At 44.8% G+C, this 14254-nt stretch overlaps 1 pseudogene; it reads right to left on the reverse strand.

The window, feature by feature from the left end:
* Window positions 1–12829: 12829 nt before the first annotated feature.
* Window positions 12830–13950, reverse strand: LOC117088648 (annotated as a pseudogene).
* Between the last annotated feature and the right edge of the window lie 304 nt (window positions 13951–14254).

A 14254-nucleotide genomic window follows, 5' to 3' on the forward strand; every position in this document is an offset into this window, starting at 1 on the left:
CCAGCTACTCAGGAGGCTGAGGCAGGAGAATCGCTTGAACCCGGGAGGTGGAGGGTGCAGTGAGCCAAGATCATGCCACTGCACTCCAGCCTGGGTGACAGAGCTAGACTCTGTCTCCAAAAAAAGAAAAAGAAAAGAAAATGGGCATTTATTAGCTGGGCATGGTGGCTCACACAGCACTTTGGGAGGCCAAGGTGGGAGAATCACTTTTGAGCAGGAGTTTGAGACCAGCCTAGGCAACATAGGATGGCCCCTCTCTACAAATTTTGTTTCCACTAGTTGTGTGTAGTGGCATGAGCATGGCGGCATGTGCCTGTGGTCCCATTTACTTACAGAGGCTGAGGCAGGAGGATCACTTGAGCCTGGAGATTGAGGCTACAGCGAGCTGTGATCATGCCATTGCATTCCAGCCTGGGCGATAGAGCGAGACTCCAGAAAAAAAAGGAAAGAAAGAAGGAAGGAAGGAAGGAAGAAGGAAGGAAGGAAGGAGGAAGGAAGGAAGGAAGGAGGAAGGAAGGAAGGAGGAAGGAAGGAAGGACGGAAGGAGGGAGGGAGGGGAGGGGAGGAGAAATGGGTATTTATCCTATCAGAAAAAAAAGTTGAAATGAGTTTGTTAGATATAAAACTGGGTACTGTGTTACTGGTCAATAAAATTGTGACCTTTGGGATTATTTTTTATAACAGAAAGAAATAATTTGCATCCCTATGGGAGAAATATAGTTTATAATTTAATAATCTATGAAGTTAAAACTTGGACTCTGTAGTTTCACAGAGTATAGGCCCTAATCATAAGAAATAATTACTCAAAGGTACTCTCCCTAGAGATTTCAATAATCCTTGGAAGTAGGATGGCCTGTTAGGTAGAGCTTCTGATGATACTGAAAAAGATATGCTGGCAGTCATTCTTTTTTTTTGCTTATTTCCAGGTTTCAGATTATTATATTCTTATCTCCTTGTACAAGTTATTTAAGTTCTCTGGAGCTCAGTTCTCTTCATCTGTAAAATAGAGATAATAATATCCTTTAAGGACAGTTATATGGAGGAGAAATAGTACATGCAAAATGTCTGGCAGAGAATAGGTGTTAAATTAAAAGTAGCTATTAGGAGCAAAAATCATACACAATTAGACTTCCCTAAATATTTCTTCCCCAGCCTTACCTGTGCCCCAAGGCTAAAAAGAATGTGTGTGTGTGTGTGTGTGTGTGCCCATTATGTGATAACTCTGAAAAGCTGATTGGGAATAGTGGGGTGTTGAGGCTGGCTCAATTCATTTATATAAATATAGAGCCTAGCTTGAAAAGGCAAGCCACGCCCACCCATGGCTTAGAGTACTCTTTAAAGTAACTTAATTTAATTTTTGTGGAGAGATAATCTTCCTGCGTTGCCCAGGCTTGAGTGTGTTGACTATTCACAGGTATAATATAGCTCACTGCAGCCTCAAACTCCCGGGCTTAAGCAATCCTCTTGCTTCAGCCTCCCTAGTAGCTGGGACTGCAGGCACACCATGGAACCTGGCCTTAGAGTACTATTTTAAAGGCTTCTAAAATGCTTACCAAATACACTAGAGGATTGAAGCAAGACTGTAACAAGCATGATTCCCAGCATTTTGTGGGGGTAACTTGCACTTTTTGCAATTTGGAGAGAGTTCCTGCAAGAGGGAAAATAGCACCTTTTCTGTCCCCGGAAGTTCCATCCCACATCTTGATTAACAGGAGCTTGTCCAAACTCAGCCAGAAAAGAAAACCTGAACTAGCCATTCTGAACACTAGAAAAGCAGCATTCTGCCTATTGTTCCTTTAGTGTCCTGCCACAAGAGGAGACAGTAGGCACAGGTGAGGTCTGAACACAATAGCCTATACCATCCCACTCCTCCACCGCGCACTGGTTTACCTTTCCCACCTCCCCTGCCCAGCAGCCTGCCGAGATCTGGCTCTTCACCCATGTGACAGCACAACAAGACTTTATAACTCCGTCATCTCTCAGCAGAAAGTCCCCACCCACACGGAAGAGCGCGCCCCTGTTAGTAAGCTAGTATTTTTCCTTGCCTGATGAGGAGTGTTTGTTTTTCCATTACAGTAACACGCATAGTTCCCATGGGTGCTAATGGGACTTCCCCACGATGCATACAAGAGAATAGCACCTTGAATTTAGACAGAACCTTCTGCTGAATTCAGACATGATCTCATTAATTGCCTTCACACCCCTACGAAGTGACAAGGGCCAAGTATTATGGTGTCTGGTATCCACATGAAGATAATGAGAAACATCATGTGTGACACAAAGTCAGGTACTTAACAAAAGTAACTGAGTTGAAATCCCCCCGCCCTCCAAGAACTTAGAGCTATGCTGTCCCACAGGACAGGCACTGGCCACATGTGGCTGTGGAGCATTTGAAATGTGGCTAGTCCAAATGAGATATGCTCTAAGTGCAAAATACACATTAGGCCTGGGTGCAGTGGCTCCCACCTGTAATCCCAGCACTTTGGGAGGCCAAGGCGGCAGATCACCTGAGGTCAGGAGTTTGAGACCAGCCTGGCCAACATGATGAAACCTCGTATCTACTAAAAATACAAAAATTAACTGGGCATGGTGGTGTGTGCCTGTAATCCCATCTACTCGGGAGGCTGAGGCAGGAGAATCGGTTGAACCCAGGACGGGGAGGTTGCAGTGAGCTGAGATGGTGCCCCTGAACTCCAGCCAGGGCAACAGACTGAGACTTTGTCTCAAAAAAAGAAAATAATTTAGAAAAACTCATCACATCAGATTTGAAAGACTTAGTGCAACAAAGTGAAATATTGATTAACAATTCTTACACTGATTACAAGTTAAAATGTAATACTATTTTTGGCTTTTTAAATGTTTTTCTTTTTAAAAATCATCCCTTTGGTAATATTTTTGACATATTGGTTTAAATAAAATAGATTATTAAAATTAACTTCATCTTTTTCTTTATGCTTTCTTCTGTAGCTACCAAAAAATAGCTCATTGATAGCTTACATTATGGTTCTATTGGGCAGAGCTGACTACGAGGCCAGCAAACTCCTTTTTGACCTTTATACATAGTCCCTTTGTTACACAGAAAAATAAAATGTAACCAATGGCCCTGAGTCCTGGTCCTGTCTCTACTAATAACCAACTAGCAAGCTGTGACCTTGGTTAAATTACTCTCCTCGTTTCTATGAGTTTTGATTTTCTCCTTGGTAAAATTACAGTTTTGGACAATCAGCTGCAAGGATCCCTTCAAGTTCTGATAACTAGTAACTGGAAAATTACTTTGCCTTCTCACTTCTAGACCTCGGCCAAATTCCAAACAAGTTCTCAAATATTCACTTCTAGAAGATGAAGAGATCTATCAGGGGTCTGTATCGTTATATTCTGAGGAAGCTCCACATGAAAGGACCACTGAACATTTTGAGGGGAATGTGAGACTAACTTTCAGGATGCAAATACAATTAAGAAATGCAAGTTTGGTTACATGACAGTCTTTTTTTTTTTTTTTTTGAGACAGAGTCTCGCTCTGTCGCCCAGGCTGGAGTGCAGTGGCCGGATCTCAGCTCACTGCAAGCTCCGCCTCCCGGGTTTACGCCATTCTCCTGCCTCAGCCTCCTGAGTAGCTGGGACCACAGACACCCGCCACCTCGCCTGGCTAGTTTTTTGTATTTTTTAGTAGAGACAGGGTTTCACCGCATTAGCCAGGATGGTCTCGATCTCCTGGTCTCGTGCTCCACCCGTCTTGGCCTCCCAAAGTGCTGGGATTACAGGCTTGAGCCACCATGCCTGAACGATTACATGACATTCTGTGATCATTCAGCGATCAGGCTTCCTGATCAATCAGGACAGACTGGGTTATGCTGCACAATGAACAATCCGAAAATCTCCATGGATGGTTCCGTAAAGGATTTATTCTTCGAGCATGCATGCCATCGGTCCATTTCTGGTCATCTGGTGGGGTCTTCTCGTTGTAACCTCTTAGGAACACAGGCCAATGGAAAAGTGACCATCTTAAATATTGCCAGTAGGCTATTCCAGAGGAAAAGTGAACACCAGAGGGTATCACAGAGGTAATTAAGCCATCCCGCTCAGAAGTGACTCAGGTCACTTCCATTCCATCTCATTGGCCAGAATTGACCACGTGGCCTTCTCCAACTGCTAGTGAGCTGAGAAGTGCAATCCTACTGTGTGTTCAAATAGTAGGAGAGCTGGAGTGTTTGATGCACAGACCTAAAATCACCAGTTGGCCCAAGACTGATCTTCAGCTTGTTCAGTCTGCCCCAGGAGGATGTGTGGCCCTGGGCCCATACAGACTGGAGTGGATCCCTCCAATCACAATCAGATTCAGAGCAGGCCCAGGCCAGGCTCTAGGTCAGGGGGAGTTGGGGGCTGGAATATAAGTAAATACCTAGGCTGAGCGCAGTGGCTCATGCCTATAATACCAGCACTTTGGGAGGCCTAGGTGGGAGGATCACCTGAGGTCAGGAGTTTGAGACCAGCCTGGCCAATATGATGAAACTCCGTCTCTACAAAAATACAAAAATTAGCCAGGTGTGGTGGTGCATGCCTGCAGTCTCAGTTACTTGGGAGGTTGAGGCAAAAGGATCACTTGAACCTAGGAGGCAGAGGTTGCAGTGAGTTGAGATCATGCCACTGCACTCCAGCCTGGGTGACGGAGCAAGACTCTGTCTCAAAAAAAACCAAAAAAAAACAAAAAAGAAAAACAAACAAACAAAAAAAAACCAGTAGATACCTAGTCACCTTATTTCAACTTTTTGTATAAAAAAAAAAGGATTTTCCACTAATCATCATTTTACTTACTAGGCATTTGTGCTTTTAAAAGTATTTGAAGGCCAGGGGTGGTGGCTCATGCCTGTAATCCCAATACTTTTGGAGGCCGAGGCCGACAAATCACCTGAGGTCAGGACTTCGAGACCAGCCTGGCCAACATGGTGAAACCCTGTCTCTACTAAAAAATGCAAAAATTAGCCAGATGTAGTGGCATGCACCTATAATCCCAGCTACTTGGGAAGATAAGGCAGGAGAATCTCTTGAACCTGGGAGGCGGAGGTTGCAGTGAGCCAAGATTGCACCACTACACTCCTGCCTGGGCGACAGAGCAAGATTCCATCTCAAAGTAAGTAAGTAAATAAATAAATAAATGTATTTGGGGAAGAGAGCCTTGGCCTTTTTGCCAAGATAGTCCCTGTTATATAAAACCATCCCCCCAAAACTGAAAACTGTGGTTTCACTAGTTCCCTTTCCAAGTAACAACAGCCTCACTGACCTATACTCGAGCAACCTTAAATAGATATCACCACTGTCAAAAACAACCAGCCACCCCTTCCAGAGCCATGCTAATTAGCCAGCACATGTGCAGGGGCATTATTGAACTGCCTCTCTAGCTGTCCTCTCTGACGAAGGCTCCATTCCAACCCAATCACTCTGCTCTGTATAAATGTACACCTGGGGCCTGCCCCTTCATTTGCCTGAGGGGCATTGATCTCTCCAATGACCAGGAATGGCACAGCACTTGATATCATAGGCTGGACACTGGGCCTTTTCATTCAGCGAACTTATGCCATACAGACCCTTCTGTACATTTCAAGCATATGCACAAACAAATGCAGCAAGATGACCCACCAAAAATACTGAGTGGCTCAACACAGTCCATATTAGATGGGCACCTCTGCAAAGCAGTCCATTGCAATCAAGGGACAGCCAATGGTTAGTAGCCTTGATGTATTCTGAGTCCAGTGCTGTTTGGGGCACCACTTCTCACTTCCTGGGTTACACAACGTGTGGGTTCAAACAGAATCCTAATGTGTCCCCTGAGCCGTGGGTCACTGCAGCAATCTATCCACAGCTGCTGCTCCCCAGTGACCAGTTCCGGTGTCCAGACTGTGCTTCCCAGAATCACTTCCTCAGCCCACCGGGGAGTGACCCACTTTGCTGGTGAAGTGGCAGCTGCAGAACCATCTTGTGGCTGTTCATAGGGCGGATGGAAAATGCTGGGTCAAAGGCACTTCCAAAAACAACATGACACTCTGCCCCCCCAAGAACAACTCAGGCTATCAGGATGCACAATTTTGTATTATCTCCACACCTCTGATTAATTAAAATAAGGCCAAAAAAAAGTTTAACGGAAAATAGAATGGGAGCTAACATTTCTGAAGCCTTAACCCAGGCTAGGGAATTTGCTAAGTACTTTAAATGCATCAGCTCATTCGATCCTCTCAGCAACCCTGTAAGGGAATTACTATTATCTCATTTTACATGTGAAGAGATTGATATTTTGGCAAATCAAGTAATTTGTCTAAAGTCATGCAGCTAGGAAGTATGGAAATCGGAATTGAGATCCAGGATCCAAACACAATCTCCAACCCTGATGTAGCAGAGGGTTCTCCAGAGAAACAGAGCCAATAGAAAATAAATATAGATAGATGTATTTTAAGAAATTGTCTCATGCTATTGTAGAGGCTGACAATCTGAAATTTGTAGGACAGTTCACCAAGCTAGAAATTCAGGCAGAAGCTGATGCTACAGTCCTATAGGTCCTATAGCTTCTCTCTCTCTCTCTCTCTCTCCCCTCCCTTCCTCCCTTCCCTTTCCTCCTTCTCTCCTTCCCTCCTTCCCTCCTTCCCTCCTTCCCTCCTTCCTTCCTTCCTTCTTTCCTCTCTCCCCCCCCTTCCCTCCTTCCCTCCTTCCCTCCTTCCTTCTTTCCTCTCTCCCCCCCCTTCCCTCCTTCCCTCCTTCCCTCCTTCCTTCCTTCCTTCTTTCCTCCCTCCCCCCCCCCTTCCTTCCTTTGGTCTTGCTATGTCTCCCAGGCTGGAGTACAGTGGTGCCATCACAGCTCACAGTAGCCTCGAATTCCTGGGCTCAAGCAATCCTCCTGCCTCAGCCTCCTGAGTAGCTGGGACTACAGGTGCATGCCACCATACCAGGGTGATTTTTTCACTTTTCACTTTTGTAGAGACAGGGTCTCACTATGTTTCCCAAGCTCAGATGTTCTTTCCCAGGAACCCCCAGTTTCTGCTCTTAAGGCCTTCAAATGAGTGGGTGAGGCCAACCCAGAGTATGGAAGATTATCTGCTTTACTTAAAGTCAACTGATGCAGATGTTAAATACACCTATAAAATATGTTCACAACAACATCTAAACTAGTGTTTAATTACATAGCTAGGTACTGTGGTCTCACCAAGTTGACACATAAAACTAACCATTACACCTGGTCACTGGATTAAGAAGCTGCAATTTTCGCCAGGCGTGGTGGCTCATGCCTGTAATCCCAGCACTTTGGGAGGCAGAGGCGGTGGATCATGAGGTCAAGAGATCAAGACCATCCTGGCCAACATAGTGAAATCCCGTCTGTACTAAAAATACAAAAATTAGCTGGGCAGGCGGGGCGCAGTGGCTCATGCCTGTAATCCCAGCACTTAGGGAGGCTGAGGCGGGAGGATCACGAGGTCGGGAGATCGAGACCATCCTGGCTAACATGGTGAAACCCCATCTCTACTGAAAAAATACAAAAAATTAGCCGGGCGTGGTGGCGGGTGCCTGTAGTCCCAGCTACTTGGGAAGCTGAGGCAGGAAAATGGCTTGAACCTGAAAGGCACAGGTTGCAGTGAGCCAAGATCGCACCACTGCACTCCAGCCCAGCGACAGAGCAAGACTCTGTCTCAAAAAAAAGAAAAAGAAAAGAAAAAGAAACTGCATTCTTAACCCCTGTCCTATGCTGCCTAGCAATGGTACTGGTCTTCAAGCTTGTGAGATTTACTCTCATTTCTACATCTGGAACAAATGCGAAGAACTGGTCGCTTCACACCCGCTGGATATTTTTATCAGTCTTCTATCACTAGCAACATATCTCTAAACTCTCTTTTTTTTTTTTTTGAGACGGAATTTCACTCTTGTTGCCTAGGCTGGAATGCAATGGTGTGATCTCGGCTCACCGCAACCTCTGCCTCCCAGATTCAAGTGATTCTCCTGCCTCAACCTCCCAAGTAGCTGGGATTACAGGCATGCACCACCATGCCCGGCTAATTTTGTATTTTTAGTAGAGATGGGTTTCTCCATGTTGGTCAGGTGGGTTTTGAACTCCCAACTTCAGGTGATCCGCTCGCCTCAGCCTCCCAAAGTGCTGGGATTACAGGCATGAGCCACCGAGCCCGGCTCATATCTCTAAACTTTCAAAACTCAATTCAGGTGTCATCTCCTTTGCCAGCCCCAGAAATAAGATGGACTCAAAAAGAGAATCCAGAAATTCAATTAAGAATGTTCTTCCTTAAGCCATGGCAGTACTTTACTAATACTCCTAGTGAAGCATTGCAATTATCCGCCTTTCAAACAAGAAGGATCGTGCCTCAAGGGGAAGGACTCTAATGATTCTTGTCTTTCCACGATCCAGCAAAATGCTTAAGTAGCAGGTGATCAAGAAATGTATGTTGGCCAGGCGCGGTGCTTCATGCCTGTAATCCAAACACTTTGGGAGGTGGAGACGGGAGGAGTGCTGGAGACGGGAGGAGTGCTTGAGCCCAGGAGTTCGAGACCAGTCTAGATAGCATAGGGAAATCCCATCTCTACAAAATAAAAATAAATAAAACATTAGCTCGAGAGGGTGAGGCAGGAGGATCGCTTGAACCCAGCAACTCCACGCTGCAGTGAGCTATGACCACATCACTGCACTCCAGCCTGGGCAACAGAGTGAGACTGTGTCTCAATCAATTAATCAACCAATCAATCAATGTATAAATAAATGCTGAGTCATGGAAAGGATGAACAAAAGTTTTTGTTGTTGCTGTTTTGAGACAGGGTCTTGCTTTGTCGTTCAGGCTGGAGTGCAGAGGCACTGTCATAGTTCACTGCAGCCTCAACCTCCAGGCTAAAGCAATCCTTCTTCCTCAGCCTCCTCAGTAGCTGGGACTGCAGGTGCACACCACCACACACGGCGTGTGTTTTTATTTTTTTGTAGAGACAGAGTCTAGCTTATGTTGCCTAGGCTAAAATGTTTACGGATAGCAAGATTTCTGGAACAAAGTAAATTACAAAATTTTCAAATCAGGGATTTTTAGTCTTTGGTTCCTCTCTCCAGTCCAGTTGGATTCCTCAGTTGGTTTCAGGAGGTTTCTATGAAACCTCAAAACTTACGTGCACAATTTTGTGAGCAAATGCATCTCTGAGTTGTTATTTAGAGAAGGTTCAGAGCTTTCAAATGTTATATTTCCTGGGATTGTCCCAGCTTGCTCCTATCGTAGGTCAATTGATTTTTTTAAAAATTGTTTTTAGTATCTCTTTTCAGTCTCAAAAGGATTCTGGTTTGTACAAGATTAAAACCCATTGTATAAAACTTCATCCACATGGCTACCTTCACAGCCAGGTGGAATCAAGACGTTTGAACAAAGAAGAAATGCTTTCTTGGCCTATTCCTACATTCTCTTGTGCAGCCAGCAGCAGCCTCTGCTTTATACAAAGGTCAGTGTAAATTTGGTCAAATTCTCAGTTGAGAAGTAGGGGCCTCACCCTAAGGTGGGGTCACCCAAAGCTCCAGACCCCAGACTCTGGCTGCATCCTTGAGACGTAAGAGTCATTGATCATAAGTTAAACCACATCAGCAAAAAAAACACAACAATATTACTGGGAACAACTGAAAATGCATGTCCTGCTGACCAACAGAAACCAACACAGTAGCACATTCTTTGAAGGGAGGTGACCTCAGGCTTTTCTTGTTAGAAACTAATTATCATGGTAATCACCTTTTTAGATGATGATGAGAATACAATTTGCTGACTAGGAGAGCAAGGGTCAGTGTGGACCATAGTGTTTGCCTCTCCTGTAAGAGGGGAGCTATTGGCCGTTAAAACTCACTTGGAAATTGTTCAGCAATCAATCCTTTGATAAAAATTGATATATTGGAGAATTGCTATGATAAGCCACCATGATCATGTTTTCTGAATCAAAAACTGGGACTTGGCTATGCACAATGACTCACGTCTGTAATCCCAGCACTTTGAGAGGCCAAGGAGGGAGGATCGGTTGAAGCCAGGAGTTTGAGACCAGCTTGGCCAAGATAGTGAAACCCCATCTCTACTAAAAATACAAAAAAAATTAGCCAAGTATGGTGGCACATGGCTGTAATCCCAGCTACTCAGGAGGCTGAGGCACAAGAATTGCATAAACCCAGGAGGCGGAGGTTGCAGTGAGCTGAGTTGGCACCACTGCACTCCAGCCTGGGTGACAGAGCAAGACTGTCTCAAAACAAAACAAAACAAAAACTGGGATATGAGTTTTGTTTTAACAGAGTCTCAAAAAAACATTCAAGGAAGGAAGTTGGGATGGTCTCAGATCAAGAAAATAGAATTTCCAAGAGTGACATATAGAAAAAATCAAGCATGTATTAGTTCTTTAACTCACTCATCCTATGGGAAAGGCCCTAAAAGGAAAACCTAACAAGCAAAAATTAAATTCAAATATAGTTTCTACCAGTAGAAACTGCAAACCAGCTAGAAAAGATGGGACACACAGATGATAAAACAGAGAGCCATGGTAAAGGGTACCATGATCATTAGTTCTAGAATCAAACTAGGGAAAGATCAACAGATACTGGAGTATTCATGGATGAGATTATGGATTGGGAAGAATCTTTTAAAATGAGCAGTTTGCAGCCGGGCGTGGTAGGTCACACCTGTAATCCCAGCACTTTGGGAGGCTGAGGCAGGCGGATTGCCTGAGCTCAGGAGTTTGCGACCAGCTTGGGCAACACGGAGAAACCCCGTCTCTACTGAAATACAAAAAATTAGCTAGGCATGGCAGCGTACGCCTGTAATCTCAGCTACTCGGGAGGCTGAGGCAGGAGAATCACTGGAACCTGGGAGGTAGAGGTTGCAGTGAGCCGAGATTGAGCCACTGCACTCCAGCCTGGGCGACAGATCAAGACTCTGTCTAAAAACAAAACAAAAAAACAAACAAAAAACAAAACAAAAAACCCCAGCACAGTTTGCACAAGCAAAGAGAAAAGGAAAAGGCAGCAAACAGACATGCTGTGGGGGTTGCAATGCTTCCGCCACACAGACATCCCCGTGTAAAACAACAGCTTTTATAATTTCATCCCATCACCAAGGGGCGGATGAGGGGAGACTTTTCCTCATTGTCAGCACAAGTTGTAACAACCCCATCGCCCTCTGCCAGAGGTGGAGAAATTGGGCTCATCATCGTCTATCTATGTTTCCCAAGGCTCTGAGTAGTTCATCTGTCATGATCCCAAACTCCTCCAACAGGTCTTGGCGATGTGATTCATGTCATTTCTGATTCATCCAGGGATAATGTCTATCATTTCCATTTCTTCCATGGTACTCAGTCCTATAACAATACACTTGGGAAGTTTTCTTCTTCGTGTTACCAAAACCCCTGTTGCTCCCCGCACAGAAAGCCAATGGTGGAGATGATAGTATTGCCAGGAAAAAAGCTTTAATTGGGTGCTGCAGCCAAGGAGATGGGAGATCTGTCTCAAACCCATTTCCTTGACCAACTAAAACTACTAAATCTAGGGGTTTATGTAGGAGGGAAGAAATGTTACAATGTGTAAGAAAACAAGAACTAGGGAGGGGCAAGGAAGCAATCATGATAAACGAGGGGTCTGACATCTCATTGTGGTGATCTGGTGAGTTTCAATTCTTTGATACTTCTTTGAGAAGCCTGGGAATCCTTTCCTGAGAAAGGAACTCAGATAAAACAAATTAAGTTTCAAGCTTTATGACCAGAAAGGTCAATTTCTATGTTTATTAAAAAATACTGGCGGGCGCCTGTAGTCCCAGTTACTCGGGAGGCTGAGGCAGGAGAATGGCGTGAACCTGGGAGGCGGAGCTTGCAGTGAGCTGAGATCCGGCCACTGCACTCCAGCCTGGGCGGCAGAGCCAGACTCTGTCTCAAAAAAAAAAAAAAAAAAAAAAAAAAAAAAAAAAAAAATACATATATATCTGGGACTATTGGGTGCCTACAAGAGTGTGACACAGTTCTGCCAGTGAAGGCTCAAGTGCAGAATAAAGACTTCATTGATAGCTGTGATCTGTGTTTTAAGGCAGGAGGCTACTTCAAGGACTATTCTTCAATGGTTCAGGCTTTTAGATTACCTTCTGCAGGCTAAAGACTTTACATCTTTTAGAACCTGAAGGGGAAGAGCCAGGAAATAGCTCACGTTTCAGTGGGACATTGAAAGTTCATATTCACAGTGAAAGAATCTGGCCCATTTTACTGGTTCCTTGATCTCATTTTTCCAGTGATTTTTAGATCAAGTCTCTTAACCTTTAAGATAATGATTTATTGGTAGATCCTAAAACCCCCATACCTGATATGGGTTTTGTTTTTGTTTTTGTTTTTCACAGCAGAGACAACTGAACATTTATTTTTGTGCCTTTCTTCCTACATGTATTTCAAGTCTTTTCAAAACAAGGCCCCAGAAATCTCCAGATTCAATTATGTCCCTGGGCTTGGTCCATTGCTACAGGAGTCTTAGGGAGCCTGTACAAATGCTTGAGTTACTCATTCAGCAACAATGAAACCCTAAGATAGAAGATACGACAAAGCAGGACTCCTTCCTCCATGGCATGTGCTGATTTCAGACGAGGTGGCAGCCAATGTAGAAAATATTGGAATTTTTCCTTGGAACTGGAGTGTGATGAGAGGTGCTTGCCATGAACATAACCTACTGTCTTTTCTTTGAAATTTCCTTTCTGTTTTTGAAGGCAAAACAGGAAATAATCTTCTCTGAAGATACTTGATAATAATTTCCCAAAAAAACAAAAACACGTGCTTCCCCTGCACTGTGCTTTCAGATATTCTGGCTCTAGTTCAGCTGGTGGATGAGCTGATTGATGCATTCACCCTGATAGCCAGGTAAGCCCATCTCTCTGAGAAAGCCCACTCGATTCTTGGCAGTGTGACAGGCCACTGAGAGGTGGAAAGGGTGCAAGGATCATGAGATCTGGAAATCCTTCTGGGGAGGGCAGTTTCATGAATGAGGCCTTCCAAGCAAATGACACCAAACTTCCCCAGGTGCTCCTCAATCACTGTGTTGTCTGTCAGAGGGAGGGTCTTATTTTCGACTGTGGCTTGTCGACATTTCAAAATGAGTTTCCAGACAAACTTCCCAGGTGGAAATCCCTGGGTCACACAAGGTCCCACTATAGGAAGCATTTTTAAGTTCTGGGGGGTGACTTTTACAAAGACATCACTAAAAATTTTCTTCAGGCGAAGCCTTGCAATGGTTCTCTGCACCAGTAAACTCACACCATTAATCCTTTCAATGAGTACAACAAAGGCCAAGGAGCCTGTAATTTCAGCACTTTGGGAGGCCGAGGCAGGAGGATCACCTGAGATAGGGAGTTTGAGACCAGCCTGGCCAACATGGCGAAACCCCATCTCTACTAAAAATACAAAAATTAGCCAGGCATGGTGGTGCATGCCTGTAATCCCAGCTACTGGGAAGGCTGAGGCAGGAGAATCGCCTGAACTCAGGAGACAGAGGTTGCAGTGAGCTGAGATCACGCCACTGCACTCCAGCCTGGGCAACAGAGTGAGACTCCGAAGGAAGGAAGGAAGGAGGGAGGGAGGGAAGGAAGGAGGGAGGAAAGGAGGGAGGGAGGGAGGGAAGGAAGAAAAGAGGGAAGGAAGGAAGGAGGGAGGGAGGGAGGGAGGAAGGGCAAAGCCAAGGAATGTTTATCTGGCAATTCCAAGGCATGAGGTTTCACTTCTAGTCGTCTGAGGTGCACCTTGTCATGTTTCTGCCACCAAGAATCATCTAGAGAAAATTCCAGTCACTTAAACCTAAGCCCTTTTTCTTTCCTCTGCTCATCCTTTGCCAAAAGTGCCTGATTTGCCTAAATGGCTTTGAGGGCTCGATAAGCCTTCCTCTTTTTCAGGAGATTTTCTGGAAACAGGAATTTTTCTTTGCTCTTGCTCCAGCATCTTTCGAATGTATTTGGTGGTTTTTCAAAGTAGTTACTGCTGTCATACCCCAAAGAGTGACATTTGTGGTCAAAAGTATTCTTTATAAGGAAAACATTGAGATCTGTTTTGTGGCTTAAAAAAAAGAAAGTCGTGGCCGGGTGCGGTGGCTCATGCCTGTAATCCCAGCACTTTGGAAGGCCGAGGCAGATACATCACCTGAGGTCAGGAGTTCAACACCAGCCTGACCAACATGGAGAAATCCCATCTCTACTTAAAATACAAAATTAGCTGAGTGTGGTGGTGTATGCCTGTAATCCCAGCT

The sequence above is a fragment of the Trachypithecus francoisi genome, unplaced genomic scaffold (genome assembly GCF_009764315.1).
Source record: "Trachypithecus francoisi isolate TF-2019V2 unplaced genomic scaffold, Tfra_2.0 Lachesis_group10, whole genome shotgun sequence".
Lineage (NCBI taxonomy): Eukaryota > Metazoa > Chordata > Mammalia > Primates > Cercopithecidae > Trachypithecus > Trachypithecus francoisi.